The sequence below is a fragment of the Ranitomeya variabilis genome, chromosome 5 (assembly GCF_051348905.1).
Source record: "Ranitomeya variabilis isolate aRanVar5 chromosome 5, aRanVar5.hap1, whole genome shotgun sequence".
Lineage (NCBI taxonomy): Eukaryota > Metazoa > Chordata > Amphibia > Anura > Dendrobatidae > Ranitomeya > Ranitomeya variabilis.
Genome location: NC_135236.1, coordinates 211,926,397 through 211,944,915, shown reverse-complemented (window position 1 = coordinate 211,944,915; position 18,519 = coordinate 211,926,397). Strand labels below are relative to the sequence as shown.

The 18,519-nt window shown below is 42.2% G+C and overlaps 1 protein-coding gene across 2 annotated transcripts in view; it reads left to right on the top strand.

Annotated features, from left to right (window-relative positions):
* The window catches only part of WDR72 (WD repeat domain 72), a 563,678-nt gene that overhangs the window by 488,035 nt on the left and 57,124 nt on the right, over window positions 1–18,519 (top strand). The window lies entirely within an intron of this gene.

Here is an 18,519-nt window from a genome sequence, read left to right as displayed (position 1 = left end):
GCACTTTTAGCATAAAAAAATGAGCTGAAAATCTCAGCTTGTACTCAAGTATATACGGTAATTTACTTCAAATCAGTTGAGCCTTCAAGATAGGAGAGAATCTGTTGAGACTAATACAATTCGGAGTCAGTTGTCAGAATTCAGACAGAATAGAATTGAGCTGCTTGCAGTGTATTATAATGCATGCAAGTTGCAAAAGAAAAGGAGAAAACAAATTGCAGAGAGGTTTTAAGTAAGAATTCATAAAACATACAGTGGGGCAAAAAAGTATTTAGTCAGTCAGCAATAGTGCAAGTTCCACCACTTAAAAAGATGAGAGGCGTCTGTAATTTACATCATAGGTAGACCTCAACTATGGGAGACAAACTGAGAAACAAAAATCCAGAAAATCACATTGTCTGTTTTTTTATCATTTTATTTGCATATTATGGTGGAAAATAAGTATTTGGTCAGAAACAAACAATCAAGATTTCTGCCTCTCACAGACCTGTAACTTCTTCTTTAAGAGTCTCCTCTTTCCTCCACTCATTACCTGTAGTAATGGCACCTGTTTAAACTTATCAGTACAAAAAGACACCTGTGCACACCCTCAAACAGTCTGACTCCAAACTCCACTATGGTGAAGACCAAAGAGCTGTCAAAGGACACCAGAAACAAAATTGTAGCCCTGCACCAGGCTGGGAAGACTGAATCTGCAATAGCCAACCAGCTTGGAGTGAAGAAATCAACAGTGGGAGCAATAATTAGAAAATGGAAGACATTCAAGACCACTGATAATCTCCCTCGATCTGGGGCTCCATGCAAAATCCCACCCCGTGGGGTCAGAATGATCACAAGAACGGTGAGCAAAAATCCCAGAACCACACGGGGGGACCTAGTGAATGAACTGCAGAGAGCTGGGACCAATGTAACAAGGCCTACCATAAGTAACACACTACGCCACCATGGACTCAGATCCTGCAGTGCCAGATGTGTCCCACTGCTTAAGCCAGTACATGTCCGGGCCCGTCTGAAGTTTGCTAGAGAGCATTTGGATGATCCAGAGGAGTTTTGGGAGAATTTCCTATGGTCTGATGAAACCAAACTGGAACTGTTTGGTAGAAACACAACTTGTCGTGTTTGGAGGAAAAAGAATACTGAGTTGCATCCATCAAACACCATACCTACTGTAAAGCATGGTGGTGGAAACATCATGCTTTGGGGCTGTTTCTCTGCATAGGGGCCAGGACGACTGATCCGGGTACATGAAAGAATGAATGGGGCCATGTATCGTGAGATTTTGAGTGCAAACCTCCTTCCATCAGCAAGGGCATTGAAGATGAAACGTGGCTGGGTCTTTCAACATGACAATGATCCAAAGCACACCGCCAGGGCAACGAAGGAGTGGCTTCGTAAGAAGCATTTCAAGGTCCTGGAGTGGCCTAGCCAGTCTCCAGATCTCAACCCTATAGAAAACCTTTGAAGGGAGTTGAAAGTCCGTGTTGCCAAGCGAAAAGCCAAAAAAATCACTGCTCTAGAGGAGATCTGCATGGAGGAATGGGCCAACATACCAACAACAGTGTATGGCAACCTTGTGAAGACTTACAGAAAACGTTTGACCTCTGTTATTGCCAACAAAGGATGTATTACAAAGTATTGAGATTAAATTTTGTTTCTGACCAAATACTTATTTTCCACCATAATATGCAAATAAAATGATAAAAAAACAGACAATGTGATTTTCTGGATTTTTGTTTCTCAGTTTGTCTCCCATAGTTGAGGTCTACCTATGATGTAAATTACAGACGCCTCTCATCTTTTTAAGTGGTGGAACTTGCACTATTGCTGACTGACTAAATACTTTTTTGCCCCACTGTACATTACATATATGCACTAAAATACAGGGTTGGCCATTTATATGGATACACCTAAATAAAATGGGAATGGTTGGTGAGATCAACTTCCTGTTTTTGGCACATTAGTATATGGGAGGGGGTAAAACTATTCAAGATGAGTAGTGACCATGCCAGCAATTTAGAAGTCGGCCATTTTGGACCCAACATTATTTTTTCCAATGGGTAGAGGGTCATGTGACACATCAAACATTAAGAATTTCACAAGAAAAACAATGGTGTGCTTGGTTTTAACATAACTTTATTATTTCATGAGTTATTTACAAGCTTTTGACAATTTATAAAATGTGTTCAAAGTGCTTCCGATTGTGTTGGATTGTCAATGCAACCCTCTTCTCCCACTCTTGACACACTGATAGCAAGACCGCAGAAGAAATGCTAGAACAGGCTTCCAGTATCCGTTGTTTCAGATGCTGCACATCTCGTATCTTCACAGCACCGACAATTGCCTTTAGATGACCCCAGCATCTGAAACAACAGATACTGGAAGCCTGTGCTAGCATTTCTTCTGCGGTGTTGCTATCAGTGTGTCAAGAGTGGGAGAAGAGGGTTGCATTGACTATCTAACACAATGGGCAGCACTTTGGACACATTTTATAAGTGATAATGGTAAACTGACTGAACAGAGAACTAGTCTGAACTTGGTGCATGTCAAAAAACAACTAACATAGCAACATAGCAAATAGAGAAATAGTTGCACTCAATTGTACTAAAGCAAGTGAATGTGTGATACATGAAATGCGGATAGCATAATGGCTTGTGAAAACTATGAAAAAACACGAGATGCTTAGCACAAAATTTGGCCAAAAAAACGCGAGCCCATCCACCAACGTCAAGGTAATCTCGTGGATCGGATGGGACCCTGACCTAACTGCCTAGTGTGAACACTTAGTTCTGGCTAATGTCTTGGTAAAGCCTGTATTTATAGGAAGGTCGGAACCAAATGTGTTTGGATGTAATTAAAATCACAGCATGGTGAAGGGCAGGGTGTTCAAGTCAGAATAAAATGGTACATAGCAAATAATGGTAAACTGACTGAACAGAGAACTAGTCTGAACTTGGTGCATACCGAAAAACAATCCAGCCCTTAGTCCAATGCTAGATCCCAGATCCCAAAATACCAGGACCAGAGCCATTGCTCTGGTCCTAGTATTTTGGCTGCAGTGTTGAAATCTTATCAACAGTGAGCGTCACCGCTTTACCCATTCACCAGCTCGGTAGCACTTGCAACCTAACTCAGCATGGTCACTAAGCTAATTGCTGCAGCAGTGATGTCATATCAACAGAGCACACTACTACGTCATTAAGGGACCTCAGTGCATGAGCTGCTGAGCTCAGTGACTGGCTAGAGAGGTGGCATGTGCTGTTGATGTGATGTCACTGCTGTAGCCCACACAAAGGGACTGGAGAAGTGGTGGGGAGTCATTGCTGGAAACAGGCTGGGTGAGAACCACCAGAGTCTGATATTTTAGTTAATTTACAATGTTTGGTGTCTACTTTTATGAAAATAGACACCCTTTTAAGGAACAGCAACAACTTTTGTGTTTTGAAAACATTTAGGTTTTGTACCTTATCTGAGATTTGTATTTGTCAAGTTATTGATATGGGAAGAAAAGAAAAGTAAACTGAACTAAATTTGGTCTTGTTTACTTTTAAGGAAATACCTAGAGATCCTATGTAACAACATTATCTGTCCTGTGTTGTTTTGTTTGGAGACCGTCTTTAATTTTTTTGTATTTTTATTTTTCTCTTTAGCAGCGCTAATAACTGTATCAAAGCTCTTCATCGTACTGCTCCAATCTTTTTTCCTTGTTTAAGCTTCTCATTTTAATGCTAGTGTCCCAACAGCCTGCTGCTCAATATGAGAATACAGTTTAGTTTGTCAGTGCTAGGCAGTGTAAGGCTTTATTCACACTATGTAGCAGATTTATTAAACTAAATGTGTCTGAGTTCAGACTTAAAGGGGTTGTCTAGCCTAAATTGATAAGTCTGCAGTCATTCTGTGAGACAGCACACTCATATATTTCCACAGCACACGCACTGTGTGATGCGAGGATTCCCCAATTCCTGAGCGGGGACTGGGTGGTACGTATGCGTTATGCATTCTCCCGGCCAGAACCTGACTACTGGATGTGGCCTTGCTCCATACACTTGTATGGAGCGAGGCCACACCCTATAAATGGTCACACCAACTGAACAGCCACATCAATAGATGGGACGCGGCTCAGCTTCATACAAGTGTATTGAGCGAGGCCGCATTCACTGGATGGGCTCTTGCCAGGAGTATGCATACTTACCTTCCGATGTCGGCTCAGAGACTGGCAAATCCCTGCAGCATTCAGTGTGTGCGCCGTGGTGATTTATAAGTCTGTAAGCGGAGAAACTGCACACTTATCAATTTAGACTGAACCACCCCTTTAAAAGATATGGTACTTATCATGGAGTTATAATTTTTTGGCACAAATTATGTCAGATTAATAAGGTGGAGTAGATATAGTGACTACTCTATTCCTGCACATAAACCTTTGCCGACCCTTGTGGTGCAGTTAGCAGTAAGAAAAAAGTGATCAGTCACAACACATAGTGTGACACAAGAAGAATCCTTTATAGTTTGACAGAATAGTGTCAACTACTAAAGCTATAGTCTGATGATTTCCACACCTGCCACTGAAATTTGTCTATAGCAGGGCTCTTAAGCCCATACTCAATATATAGCAGCAAGGTAAGAATATGTATTTTTTTATGTTTTGTAGGGCACATAAGCTTTTAAGAACTGGTTTTCAGTAATGGTCACCCCTTTAAGAGCGTAACCTTAATATCACTGCAGATTTCAAATTCAAGGCCTTAGTTAGTCCAGATGCAACACCTTGGTTCTACTCAACTGAACTTACAGCATAATGAATATTTGTCAGTGAAAACAAATATAGACAGTTATCTTTATCTCTGTAGGACAAAATAATAGTTCAATGTCAGATGCAACAAAATATGCACTTTTATTATTATGAAAGTGCCTTTTAAAATATTTTGTGTGACGTGGTAGCACCTCACATCTTGTATACCTTCATTTCGGTTTGTCCTGGTATAAATGTTTATTTTTGCTGTTGCTGTTGTAGCCCACATTCAGGTTAATTAAAAAGCATTATTTCATTTTAGGCATTTTTTCAAGTATTATTTATCAAGTATTCAAAGTAAAAGATTAGAGAATTGTGTAACAATTAATTAATTTGTTGTTTTTTTTTTCATTAAAATCATTAAAATAGATGATGGGATCCTCCCTTGTCTTTGCCTCTACTTAACTGGATTGGAAACAGCTTAAGTATTGAAATCTTAAAAGTCAAATGATCCCAGCTGTTTTTAAAGCTTAAGAAAAGCAGACCATATGATCATGTCAAGACTCCTAGAAAGGACTTTAATCTTTTTTTTCATCCGTGTAACACCCTAGAAGTGTTTAAAACCTTCTAAGCACCATTGTGTCTCAGATTGTCCTCAGTTACCATTCTGATCTAGTTAAGGCATTGCTGATTATAAAAATAAGTATTTGCCAGAGAAATGCTACCGCTTTTTTTTTAACATACTTCTGTGTTTTGCTTCTTAAAATGCCCAGTCTGTTCTAATGTCTGCTAATGTATTTATTACAACGTGTGACAGTATGAGGATGGGTCACAAGGACACATTATTGTGACTGCATCTAGTGACTTAGTAAAAGGCTTGTTACATAGTTACATAGGTTCAACCTTTTTCCAGTAATTATATATTTTTGTCACTAAATTATCTATAATAAAACATGAAAAGTTCTTGCAAAAGTATGAAACTTTGCAATTTAATTGTTATTAAAAATCCTCTCTGGTCTCAAGAATAGAAGGATGTTGTATTCTAGGCTGGAATTGAGTCATAAATAAATATTAAATATAAAGTACAGTGTGGAAAAAAGAATTTAGTCAGCCACCAATTGTGCAAGTTCCCCCACTTAAAAAGATGAGAGGGGCCTGTAATTGGCATCATAGGTAGACCTCAACTATGAGAGTCAAAATGAGAAAGCAAATCCAGAAAATCATCTTCCCTGATTTGGCAAGATTTATTTTGCAAATTATGTTGGAAAATAAGTATTTGGGCATTAACAAAAGTTAATCTTAATATTTTGTTATATATCCTTTGTTGGCTATGACTAAGGTTAAACGTTTTTTCAGAGTGCGTGCAGCGTTGCACTGGTGAACGCCAGTAACCACCCTGACTAGGGAATTAAGTGCACTGATTGCGCACGACGTCGCACTGGCGAACACCACTAATAGACGCTAGTTATCATGCTCAGTGCTGGCAATGCACTACCTGGCACTGTATTTTCTCCAATCACCCTGACTCAGACATAACACGATAGAAGGGGATAATTAGGAGCTTGCACCAGTAGCATACATGCATCCACACACACAACGATTAGAGATATACTAGCTAGTGATGTGTCGTTCACGAATGAGCCGACACAAAGAGCCAGCTCCCTGCTGTGAACGATGGGAGCCGGCACTCCAGTGAGAGCCACTAAAATTCCTGAATGGCTTTCACTGGGCATAAAATCCCGGACTTCGGCATGTGTAACTCCGCCCACCTGAGCAAAACCCCACCCACTCTTCAATTTAATTGGCTCTAAGAAGTGGGCGGAGTTTCTGCGGTACGTGGGCGAAGTTTCAGACACCTGAATAGATAGTCAATAGGGATCCATTTAGGATCCAAAAAGAGCCATTTTGTGAGCCGAAAGAGCCAGGTCTTTTTGGTGAGCGGAGCCATGAGAGCCGGATCACCAAAAAGAGACGAACTGCCCATCACTAATACTAGCTCACGGCCGTGAGATACCTTTATAGCCGCAGCCTTCCGGGACCTTACTAGTGAACCAATCTGAGCAGCTTGAGTACCTGGACATGTGACATCCGACCATCAATGAAAGGTCAACTCACGAGCATGCTCAAAAGGCCAAAAGCAGGACTTAGTCCCAGGAGCATCTGCTCATCGCTGACTAATGCTGGTTACTATAGCTGGACCTGAGATGGCAGCAGTAACCAGACTCACAGCATTAACCTGAGCTAGACGCTGGGACCAATGTCTCTGCTGAGCAGGATGCTCTGTGGCTGATGAAGAATGGGAGACTGCAGAGGACATGGCTTGAGATTCCCCTTGTGCAGTGGTGGGAACTCGATGCCTTATACATGGACTTTCAACTTCCTCCAAAGGTTTTCTATGGGGATGAGATCTGGAGACTGGCTAAACCACTCCAGGACCTTCATATGCATCTTACGAAGCCACTCCTTCGCTGCCCTGGCAGTGTGCTTGGGATCATTATCATGCTGAAAGACCCATACACGTTTCATCAATGCCCTTGCTGATGGAAGGAGGTTTGCACTCAAAATCTCACAATACATGGCCCCATTCAATCTTTCATGTACACGGATCAGTCATCCTGGTCCCTTTGCAGAGAAGCAGCCCCAAAGCAAGATGTTGCCACCCCCATGCTTCACAGTAGGTATGGTGTTCTTTGGATGCAACTCAGCATTCTGTCTCCTCCAAACACGACAAATTTTGTTTCTACCAAACTGTTCTACTTTGGCTTCATCAGGCCATATGACATTCTCCCAATACTTTTCTGGATAATCCAAATGCTCTCTATCAAACTTCAGACTGGCCTGGACATGTACTGGCTTAAGCAGGGGGACAGGTTTGGCACTGCAGGATCTGAGTCCCTGGCGGCGTAGTGTGTTACTGATGGTAACCTTTGTTACAGTGGTCCCAGACCAATGCAGGTCATTCACTAGGTCCCCCATGTGGTTCTGGGATTTTTGCTCACCATTCTTGTGATCATAATGACCCCACGGGGTGAGATCTGGCATGGAGCCTCAGATTGAGGGAAATTATCAATGGTCTTGTATGTCTTCAATTTTCTTATTATTGCTCCCACAGTTTATTTCATCACACCAAGCTGCTTGCCATTGCAGATTCAGTCTTCCCAGCCTGGTGCAGGACTACAATTTTGTTTCTGGTGTCCTTCGACAGCTCTTTGGTCTTCACCTTAGTGTCTAGAGTTTGGAGTGTGACTGTTTGAGGTTGTGAACAGGTGTCTTTTATACTGGTATCAAGTTCAAACAGGTGTTATTACTACAGGTAATGAGTGGAGGACAGAGGAGCCTCTTAAAGAAGAAGTTGCAGGTCTCTGAGAGCCAGAAATCTTGCATGTTTTTAGGTGACCAAATACTTATTTTCCACCATAATTTGCAAAATAAGTATTTTCAAATCAGACAAGGTGATTTACTGGATTTGTGTTCTCATTTTGACTCTCATAGTTGTGGTCTACCTATGATGTCAGATTACAGGTCTCTCTCATTTTTTAAGTGGAAGAACTTGTACAATTGGTGGCTGACTAAATACTGTTTTTCCCCACTGTACGTATGAATTGGTAGTCAGTGTCACCTATTGATTGCAATGTGAATATTTTCTATATCCCTAGCTATTATAACAATGCAGCACAAATCCTGGTAAACATTTCAGAAAGTTACCATTAGTATATAATGTAAAGTGTTAGGTGCTTGATATACAGATAAATAATTTTAGATCATTATTTTGTTTTTGGAGGATCTTTTCTCAATATTGGTTTTCTGCTATCACAGTGCTCCTTTTTATTGTTCAGGACACAATAGGCTCCTTTTCTACACTTGGACCTGTGGATCTCTGATAACATAGGTACTGTCCACCACTGCAAAAAGTACCATATTCTGTCTCAGCTTTAGGAAATTATTGGGAAGCCCTTGCGACAACACAAAACATTATTACAATCTACTGTATATATATATATAATCCATACAGTACAAAGTCCAAATATATAAAAAAATATATCAGTTTTTATTACAAAAATATAAACAATAACTCAGATTTGATAAAAAAGGTGATGGTAAAGTGGCGCACAGTGTCAAAAAAATTCCGTTGCACAACTCCATAAATAAACGTATCAGGCATGGGATAAGAGACATGAGAATAACATACACTCTTTATAATAGTATAACATGTGACAGAGCAAACAATGTATATTAAGAAGCTGCCAAAGGTTAAAAGACCAAACTTATTTGTATAGAAAACAAGGGAATATCTACATAATCACAAAATTACCACCATGACATGTGGTGAGGAGAGAGACAAACCCAAAGATGTTTACATAGTAGAATCAGACCATGGCAGAAATAGGTAACCAAAAAAGCGTCTCACCCATTGTAACCTGTATGTGGTAAAGCAGTGGAACCAGCCCCAACGCGCGTTTCACATGGGCTTCTTCGGGGGGTCCCCCGAAGAAGCCCACTCGAAAAGCGCGTTGGGGCTGATTGACTGGGCTGAGGGCGGTGTTTCACCGCACGCCACAGCCAAGTATCCAGCTAAAAAATTATCAAAGGTCTGGGACAGTTTCATTAGGCCATTTCAGTGCCCATGGCCTGATGTGCTGGGTACTCTACCAAAAAGGGAAAGCTTTGGAAGATGGTGAAGGAGTATCTAGCCAACCCTACCAGTGTCCTCCATGATTCATCTGTTCCGTACAATTATTGGGTATCCAAAGCGGATACGTGGTGTAGACAGAGTTGCTGAAAAAGGGCTAGTTTTTCATTGGATTCCTTGCTGCTGCAACCTAAAACCAAAACTTCTTATCAGGGCTACATCTTTTCTATGTTATTCCCTATTAATACCACTGTTTTCTGTTTTTAGTGAAGGGATGGGTGCTGGAGAAAGGATAGTTTTGCATTATAGGCTTGTAGGCATGGTTTATTACCTTACAGTCCTTGCTGCTGCAACCAAAAACCAAAAGTTCTTATCGGGGCTACATCTGTTATTCTTATTAATACCGATATTAGCTGCATACAATGTAGGGATAGCTTTTGGAGGGGGGATAGTTTTGGATTAGAGGAGGAGTAGGAGGTGGACAAGATTAAGAATAAACCATGAACCGTATAACCTTTTTTGAGTGGGATGCAGTGCATGGGAATATGCCAGGGAAAAAAACATTTGGTTTACCTTTGTTTCGCTATTGTCATCTCGTGGGGTTGAGAAGTCTGGGCCAATTCAGGCCTTATTCATTTTGACTTGAGTCAGACTGTCATCATTTTCATTTGACAATCGGATGCGCATATCAGTTATTATGCCCCCGGTGGCATTAAAAATCCACTTTAACAAAATATTAGTGTCAGGGAAGGGTAACACCTCCAAGGCATTGAGGGACAGTTCATGCCTCATGTCCAGTTGGGTTACCCAATAGTTGTACAGGATAGAGGAATCACAGAGGATGCTGTTATGGTTGGCTAGGTACTTCTTAACCATTTTCCAAAACTTTTCCCTCCTTGTCAGGGTACCTCACACATCAGGGCATGGGCGCTGGGAGGGTATAATGAAACTGTCTCAGACTTTCGATAGTGTTCCCCTGTCTCTGTTAGAAATGGAAAACTGCTCCATGATTTAGCGAAGTCACATGTCAATTCTTTCAGCATTTTTCACCATTGAAAGCAATGAGAAAGTGCAAAAACACCATGTGTGAACATAATCTAAGGGGTGAAGGAGGCAGTTTTTTTTCTCTTTTTAATTTTGCCTTAAATGTAAGTCATTATACAGGAAAGAATGTTTTCTTGTTTTCTAACAGTTTTTCCTGTAAAATCCATTTTATCTTCAGTTTGGTATGTTTTATTGTCAGTCCGTAAAAGTGGCGTAATACTCTGACAGCTTTGTTTCCTGCACCTCGGAGTCAGATATGCATCCAGGCATCTTCCCCATGCTGTTCATATTCCATTGGAGCACTATTTCCATCCTTTTCAGCAATTTTCCTGCCTCCTCAGCCATCCTGTTAGGGTCTATCGGAAAAATGCTTGAGTTTCCCATTGACTTCCATTATGCTCGTTACTTGAATTGAACTTGTCTGAGTGCCCAACCTGCTCGATTTGAGTACTGAGCACTCAAGCATTTTAGTGCTCACTCATCACTAGCTAAAAATAATTTAACCCTTTCCTGATATGTGCCTTATATATACAGCACATGGCAAGTGCATCACATCTGCCTGTGACTGGAGTGAATGTCACCATTTAAAAAACTTAAAAAAAAATTAAATCACCCTCCTTTTCCACATTAAATAAAGAGGTTAAAGAAATAAAAAGGGAAGCATATTCAGTATTTCCGCATCCATGAAAATCAAATCTATTAAATTATAAAATTATTTAACCGGTACAAAAAAATCGCAACACAAAAAAAGACCAAAAAACTCCCATATCTTTGAAAAAAATGCAATAAAAAGTAATCAAACATCCCATGTACAACAAAAATGGTATCAATAAAAATGAAAGTTTGCCCTGCAAAATTAAGTGTTAAAGCGGTGATGATCCATTTAAAAAAATCTCAGATTTGCAGTACTCACTATCTATTAAGCATTGACAGTATTATTGCAGTTGAGAGCAGAACCAACAATGCACCACAATAAAAACTGCATTTAATTCCATACTTTTTTTATTGTAGTTTTGCTGCAGGTTTTTTGGTGGGAACATTTTTTTTTCAGCTAAAATGTGAATGTGCCTGTGAATGTACCCCAATATAATCTTCATAAAGCTAATAGTTAAATTCAAAGGACTAATATTCCTTTTGCTGCATTGTTTTTATCATAATTAGTAAATCTTTGAACTACAATTCTTCAACTTGTCAAATTTAAAAAAGACAGATGTTCAATTGGCTGCGAATTGCAATACTGTAAAGCCTCAAATAGCCTGGCAAAATTGTATATAACACGCTGAGACTTCCTATGACTGTACTGTAACTAGTGATGAGCGAGTATACTCGTTGCTTGGGTGATATCCAAGTATTTGTTAGTGTTCGGAGATTTCGTTTTTGTTTACGCAACTGCATGATTTACAGCGGCTAACCAGCCTGAGTATATGTGAGGGCAGGAGCTTGGGGGATAGCATATTGTAGCCCCACAGGGATTGACATAGGGATTGTCATCTCTTCATGAACCGGATGTCTGTCTGACTAAAGAAAATCCGGTGCTCCGATGCTTGCCTTATGGAATTGGTGAGACCGTTCCTTTTTGTTTATTAGTACAGTAAGCATATTTTGTTAGTGTTCGGAGATTTCATTTTTGTTTACGCAACTGCATGATTTACAGCGGCTAACCAGCCTGAGTATATGTGGGGGCAGGAGCTTGGGGGATAGCATATTGTAGCCCCACAGGGATTGACATAGGGATTGTCATCTCTTCATGAACCGGATGTCTGTCTGACTAAAGAAAATCCGGTGCTCCGATGCTTGCCTTATGGAATTGGTGAGACCGTTCCTTTTTGTTTATTAGTACAGTAAGCATATTTTACAGTACATGCTGATTACTGTCTATTGTTTCTATATGCGTCTGGTTGCATAGGGTCAGTTGCTGTTTTATATATTGTTGAACAGCTCCTTTGGGTACCTTATCTCAGATTGATTCCGCATATATTGTCGGAAACTTTTAATCCTGTTTAGGGCCTGCCATCTTTCAAGGTCCATTATATATGGTGGTGACGTGGCCCCGTATTAAGTGTTCACTTGGGTGACTTGTTTTTACCTACTTTTGTATATTAAAAGTTATGTTTTATTTTTTCCACTTTGTGCTTTTTTGTGATACTCGATAGTGGGATCATCTGCAGGACCTACACTCTTTATGCAGATTTTGCTTTGTTAAACAATCAGAAAAGCATATTTGGTGGCACAACGAAGAAGGAGGAGTTATCAAAGTATGCAAAAGCTTAAATCATTTAAAAAAGCGGCTTGGGAACCCCTCTATTTTTGATAACCAGCCATGATAAAGCTGACAGCTGAGGTTTGCAGCCCTCAGCTGTCAGTTTTGCCATGTTGGTTATCAAAAATAGAAAGACTACATGTCATTTTTATTTAGTCATAGTGCAAGTGCCGGCTGATGAATACTCCCATCAGCCACACCTTCTATTTCTGTTATTAGCGGCAGCAGGTTTAGGCTGATGTGAGTAGTGCTCTCTCATCAGCCAACGCCTCTCTGAGTGGAGGTAAATTTTTTACATCCGGACTCAGCTGCTGGCTCACGCTGTCATATGGCAGCGTGGAACCACAGCTCTCTGCTGGGCGGTTATGATCTTACCACACATGACAGCGTGGCAAACAACGGATGTTCTGCTACCCAAATCAAACTTTTTTTTAACTGTTCATCCGAGTCTGCTGAACCTGAACATCCAGGAATTCACCCATCACTGATCATTTCTAATCACAATTACATGCAATTGTATCACAAAAATGTCCAATCTCTAGAAACTTGTTATATCACACGGGGTGGTACTCACTTTATTCACTCTGCCACCCAGTGTTACACATTCAAGTGTGACACCAGGTCGTTACTTTAATTCACCCTGGTGACACAGGGCTGCTTGCAGCAAATCAAGTGCACTTAATGCCCAGCTGCTCTATGGAGTCAGACTAGATGCAAGTCCCAGCTGTTCAGCTTGATGTTTCCTGATTGCACCATGTGCTTAATCTGCAAACTCTTTTCTGGGCAGTAGGTTTTTCAAGCTCTAGGGTTTTAAAACCTCATGCAGGCAGGCATTCTTAGATATGCCATTATAAGCTGCTGCCGGGGGATCTTCCTGGTGATAAATGGAATCTGTGTGAAGTAAATTAGAGTGAACCAGTCAATCAGTGTGTCAGTCCTAAATGTAGGGTAACTAGCCTGCCAACATAAAGGGCATAGGCTTAATGTATATGTGACTAGCTTTGCATTACATTGATGCTTTTGAATTTCTGTCAAATTTGCAACATCTTTACAAAGGCATTCTGTAACTAAATGAATCGCTTACCAGAAAATCGACCCAGTGAGCTAAAGAGACTACTATAATAAAGAAAAAAAGTAATGGGAGGTTTCTCTCACAGTACATTATTGAATGCATGATCTTGGAATTCTCTAGAAAGTCTATCTTTGGGCAAAACTTATAATGCATAATGCAAGGATGTGGAATCCTTTGTGACGGTAATTCAAGTTATTTTTAGAACATCAGCTTGATTGGTAGCTATGGGAAACTTTTTCAATATACAGTATATTTCTAAGGGGGTCACCAGACTGAGCTCTGACATAAAGAGAAATCTATGGCTGGATTAGCTTGCAGTGTTATGTTTCCCCACAAATCTTCCTCTAGCTTACACTACTAATCCCTGTAGGGACGTTTAATATTCACATGTGTAATGCATTTTGTTGCATCAAATTTGGAGCATCTTATAGATGCACCATTTCTGGGGCAGCTGAGGGCTGCTGTTGGTAGCCTGGATGGGGGCAATATCTCTGACCACTTCCCAGGCTCTTGATATTAGCATGCAGCTGTCTGTTTAGCTTTGCTGATTTGAATTTATAGGGGGACCCTACATGATTTTTTTCTCGGGTCCCCCATAAATTCACTAGGAAAAGCTAAGCAAACAGCTGTGAGCTGTTGTTAATAGCCTGGGAAACTTATGGGGTATTGTCCCTTGTCCCAGGTTATTAACATCAGCCCCCAGCCGTGGACTTTCCACTGCTGGTTATGAAAACTGTGCAGGAACCAATGCCGTTTTTTTATTTAATTATTTATTTTACACAGGAGGTACATCGCTGCTGCTGAGTACAAGTTCCATCATTGTCTACTGGTCGTGCTTTTCTCAGCGCGAGCAGAAGACAATGATGAGAGCTGCTAGCAGCCAGCCGGTGCCGGAGAGCAGCACAAACTTTACCACTTCTTCCTCGGTGACGGTACTTGTCACGCTGATGACAACTCCCATTATTGTCTCCAGGTCACTCTGATCACAGGGCAAGCAGAAGACAATGATTACAGCTGACTTCAGCAGCCAGCCGGGACCAGGGAATAGCGCAAACTGTACCACTTCTATCCTGGTGCCGATACATGTCACACAGAAACAGGGATGGCACACAGATGTAACACACAAACACACGGACAGTAAACACGGACACACGGACAGCACCCGGACTGCACATTGATTTCACATAAGCACAAACACAGACATGGACCACAGATCTCACCAGCAGTGGCGTAACTAGAAAGTTATGGGCCCCGATGCGAACATTGGGATGGGGCCCCCCAACCATGCAAAAATATTTTCCACCCAAATTCAGATTTTCCCTATTCATTTCGCACACTATAGCTTTATTGCAAAGTTGTATAGTGTGATCTCAGTGGCGTAACTATCCGGTGCCCCATCCTGGTATATATCTGTCCCCCATACTGCCATTGTTATGTAATTTATAAAAAAAAATAAACCATTATACTCATTAGGGGCTTACATAGAAGTCATGGGGATCCATATAAGAATTATAATGCACCCCCATAGTACTCCTTATAATATAATGCACCCCCATAGTCCTCTATATAATATACTGCACAGTTCATAGTCATCCATATAGTATAATACACTCTCCATAGTCATCCATATAGTACAATAGTATAATACACTCCTCATAGTCCTCCATATAGTATTATACACTCCTCAGTCCTCCATATAGTATAATACACTCCTCATAGTCCTTCATATATTAAAATACACTCCTCATAGTGCTCCACATAGTGTAATACACTGCTCAGTCCTCCATATAGTATAATACACTCCTCAGTCCTCCATATAGTATAATACACTGCTCATAGTGCTCTATATAGTATAATGCACCCCTCATAGTCCTCCATATAGTATACACTCCTCAGTCCTCCATATAGTATTAAACACTCCTCATAGTCCTCCATATATTAAAATACACTGCTCAGTCCTCTATATAGTATAATACACTCCTCATAGTGCTCCATATAGTATAATGCACCGCCATCGTCATCCATGTCGTACAATTCACTTCTCATAGTATAATGCACCCCATAGTTCTTCATATAGTATAACGTATTCCCCATAGTCCTCGATACAATTTAATGCAGCCCACATATATTATAATGCAGCCACCCCACAGAGTATAATGCAGCCACCCCACAAAAGTATAATGCAGCCCCACCATACAATATAATGTAACCCCCATAGAATATAATGCAGCCCCCCTCATAGTATAATGCAGCCCCTCCATACAGGTGCAGTGAGAAAGACACGGGCAAATGGTGACTATGGGGCAGGGGAGAAGGACACAAGGGGGCTAGGGGAGACAGGCACAATGGTGACACAGGGGGGCTAGGGAGCAAGGAAGACAGGCACAAGGGGACACATGTGGGCTAGGAGGCGGCAGAAGGGCACAAGGGGACTAGTGGGCAAGGGAGACTGACACAAGGGGACAAGGGAGACTGACACAAGGGGACACAGGGGGACCAGTAGGCCAGGGAGACTGACAAGGGGACACACGAGGACTAGTGGGCAAGGGAGACTAACAGAAGTGGACACACGGGGACTAGTGGGCCAGGGAGACTGAATAGAGGACACACAGGGACTAGTGGGCAAGGGAGACTGACACAAGGGGACAAAGGAGACTGACACAATGGGACAAGGGAGACTGACACAAGGGGACACAGGGGGACCAGTGGGCTAGGGAGACTGACAAGGGGACACACGGAGACTAGTGGGCAAGGGAGATTGACACAAGGGGACTAGTGGGCAATGGAGACTGACACAAGGGAGCTAGCGGGCAAGGGAGACAGGCACAATGGGACACACAGGGACCAGTGGGCAAGGGAGACTGACACAATGGGACACACAGGGACAAGGGACACAAGCACAAGGGGACAAGGGCGACAGGCACAAGGGGACACATGGGGACTAGGAGGAAGGGGAGAAGGGCACAAGGGGCAAGGGAGACAGGCACAAGAAGAAATAAGGGGACTCCTAGGGCAAAGTAGATAGGGACACACAGGGAGACGGAGCTGCAAGGGGACAGGGGAAAATGGGGGGAGCCTTGGGAGCAAGGAAGAAGGGGGCACATGGATTTTGAGGACAGGGTAGATGGGGAACACACGGTTAGAAAGGGGACAGGGGAGACTTGAGAACACGGCAGATGAGTGGCTGCTAATGACAGGAGGACAAATGCAGATCTGAGGCTTAAGGGACCCTTCGGCAGCAGGAGGAGGAGGACGCAGCAACAGATTGCAGCTTTTTAGGTTTAGGCTCTCAGCCACTCACTCAAGCAGCACCAGCTCCCTTCGACCAGTCTTTCCCTTTGGTGTGGCTGAAGGACCTGTGGACACGCCTCTCTCCAGTCACAAGGTTGGATCACGTGACCGCATTAAATCCATCTTCCCCCATGTAACTGGAGGTCCTGCGGTGACGCCTCCCTGCTGTAATGGTTGGGTCCTTCTCCTTCACTATTGCTGGATGGACAGGCCCCTAAGCAGTCCGGGCCCGGTCGCAGCTGCGACCGCTGCGACCGCTATAGTTGCACCCCTGCTCACCAGTACTAGTTTTTCCTGCACAGGAATCACCAGGACATGTGAAGGAGGCCTAAGGGTGAACTGCGGTCAATCAGTGGTGGGGGTGCGTCTTAAAAATTAGTCCTATATTCATTCCGAAAATTTGACGGTCAAAAGTTTTGTCGTGCGAGTGTTTTTTTTTTAACTGACATCTGTATGACATCCATATGACATGCATGTGCAATGCGCTTTTAAAATTAACTTTTACATACTATAATACTCTATGTAAACTTAAAGCTAATTGGCAAAAATAATAAAGTTATCTTACATAAAGATATAAGTAAATAGATGATAGAAAGATAAAAGTGCTTCTCACAAAATTAGAATATCATCAAAAGGTTAATTTATTTCAGTTCTTCAATACAAAAAAGTGAAACTCATGTTGTTAGGTGTCGAGTTCCCACCTCTGCACAGGGGGAATCTAAAACCATCTCTTCTGCGGTCTCCAATTCTTTTCCAGCTGCAGTGGAGCCTGCTCGGCGGAGTTGTCGGTCCCAGCATCTAGCTCAGGCTGATACTGGACAACTGGTTACTACTGCCCTTCCAGGTTCTGTTCTTGTAGCCAGCAATGTTCAGCAGCGAGCAGGTCTTTCTGGGACTAAGTCCTGCTTTTCACATACTGAGCATGCCCATGGGATGACCTCTCATTGGAGGTCGGGGGTCACATGCTCAGGTCCTGTTGCGGCTCCTATTTGTCCATCTGGAAGGTCTTGTAGCACTGCTGCTATAAAAGGTTCCCATGGCTGCTCGGCCATGCGCTAGTTTACACTTGTGAACGTGTGTGTTGATGAGAGAAAGTCACTCTTTAATTATCCCCTCCCTTGTGTTTGACTGCTCGCGAAAGGTGGATGATTGCTATCTAGCGCCCGACTTGTTATCAGCACTAGAACACATGAAACAGCACATATTTGCTGTGACCGCCAGTGCGGCGCCATGTGCTATCACAGTGCTTTCCTAACCCAGGTCTGGGTGGTTAGTGGCGTCCGCCAGTGCGGCACCGCACGCACTCTCGTGCATCTTAATTATTATTTCTGTTACTCTGACACACCAGTTGCTGTGTCGAGCGCAAGAGGTCTAGTTGTACTCTATCCTGAGTCTTGGGATTGAGTTCTGTGACTCCTTGCTTACGCTCTTTGTGCGGTACCGTGGCCCTGTGATGCAGCAGGGTTCACTTTCCTCATACTGGGTGAAGTTAACCCGTG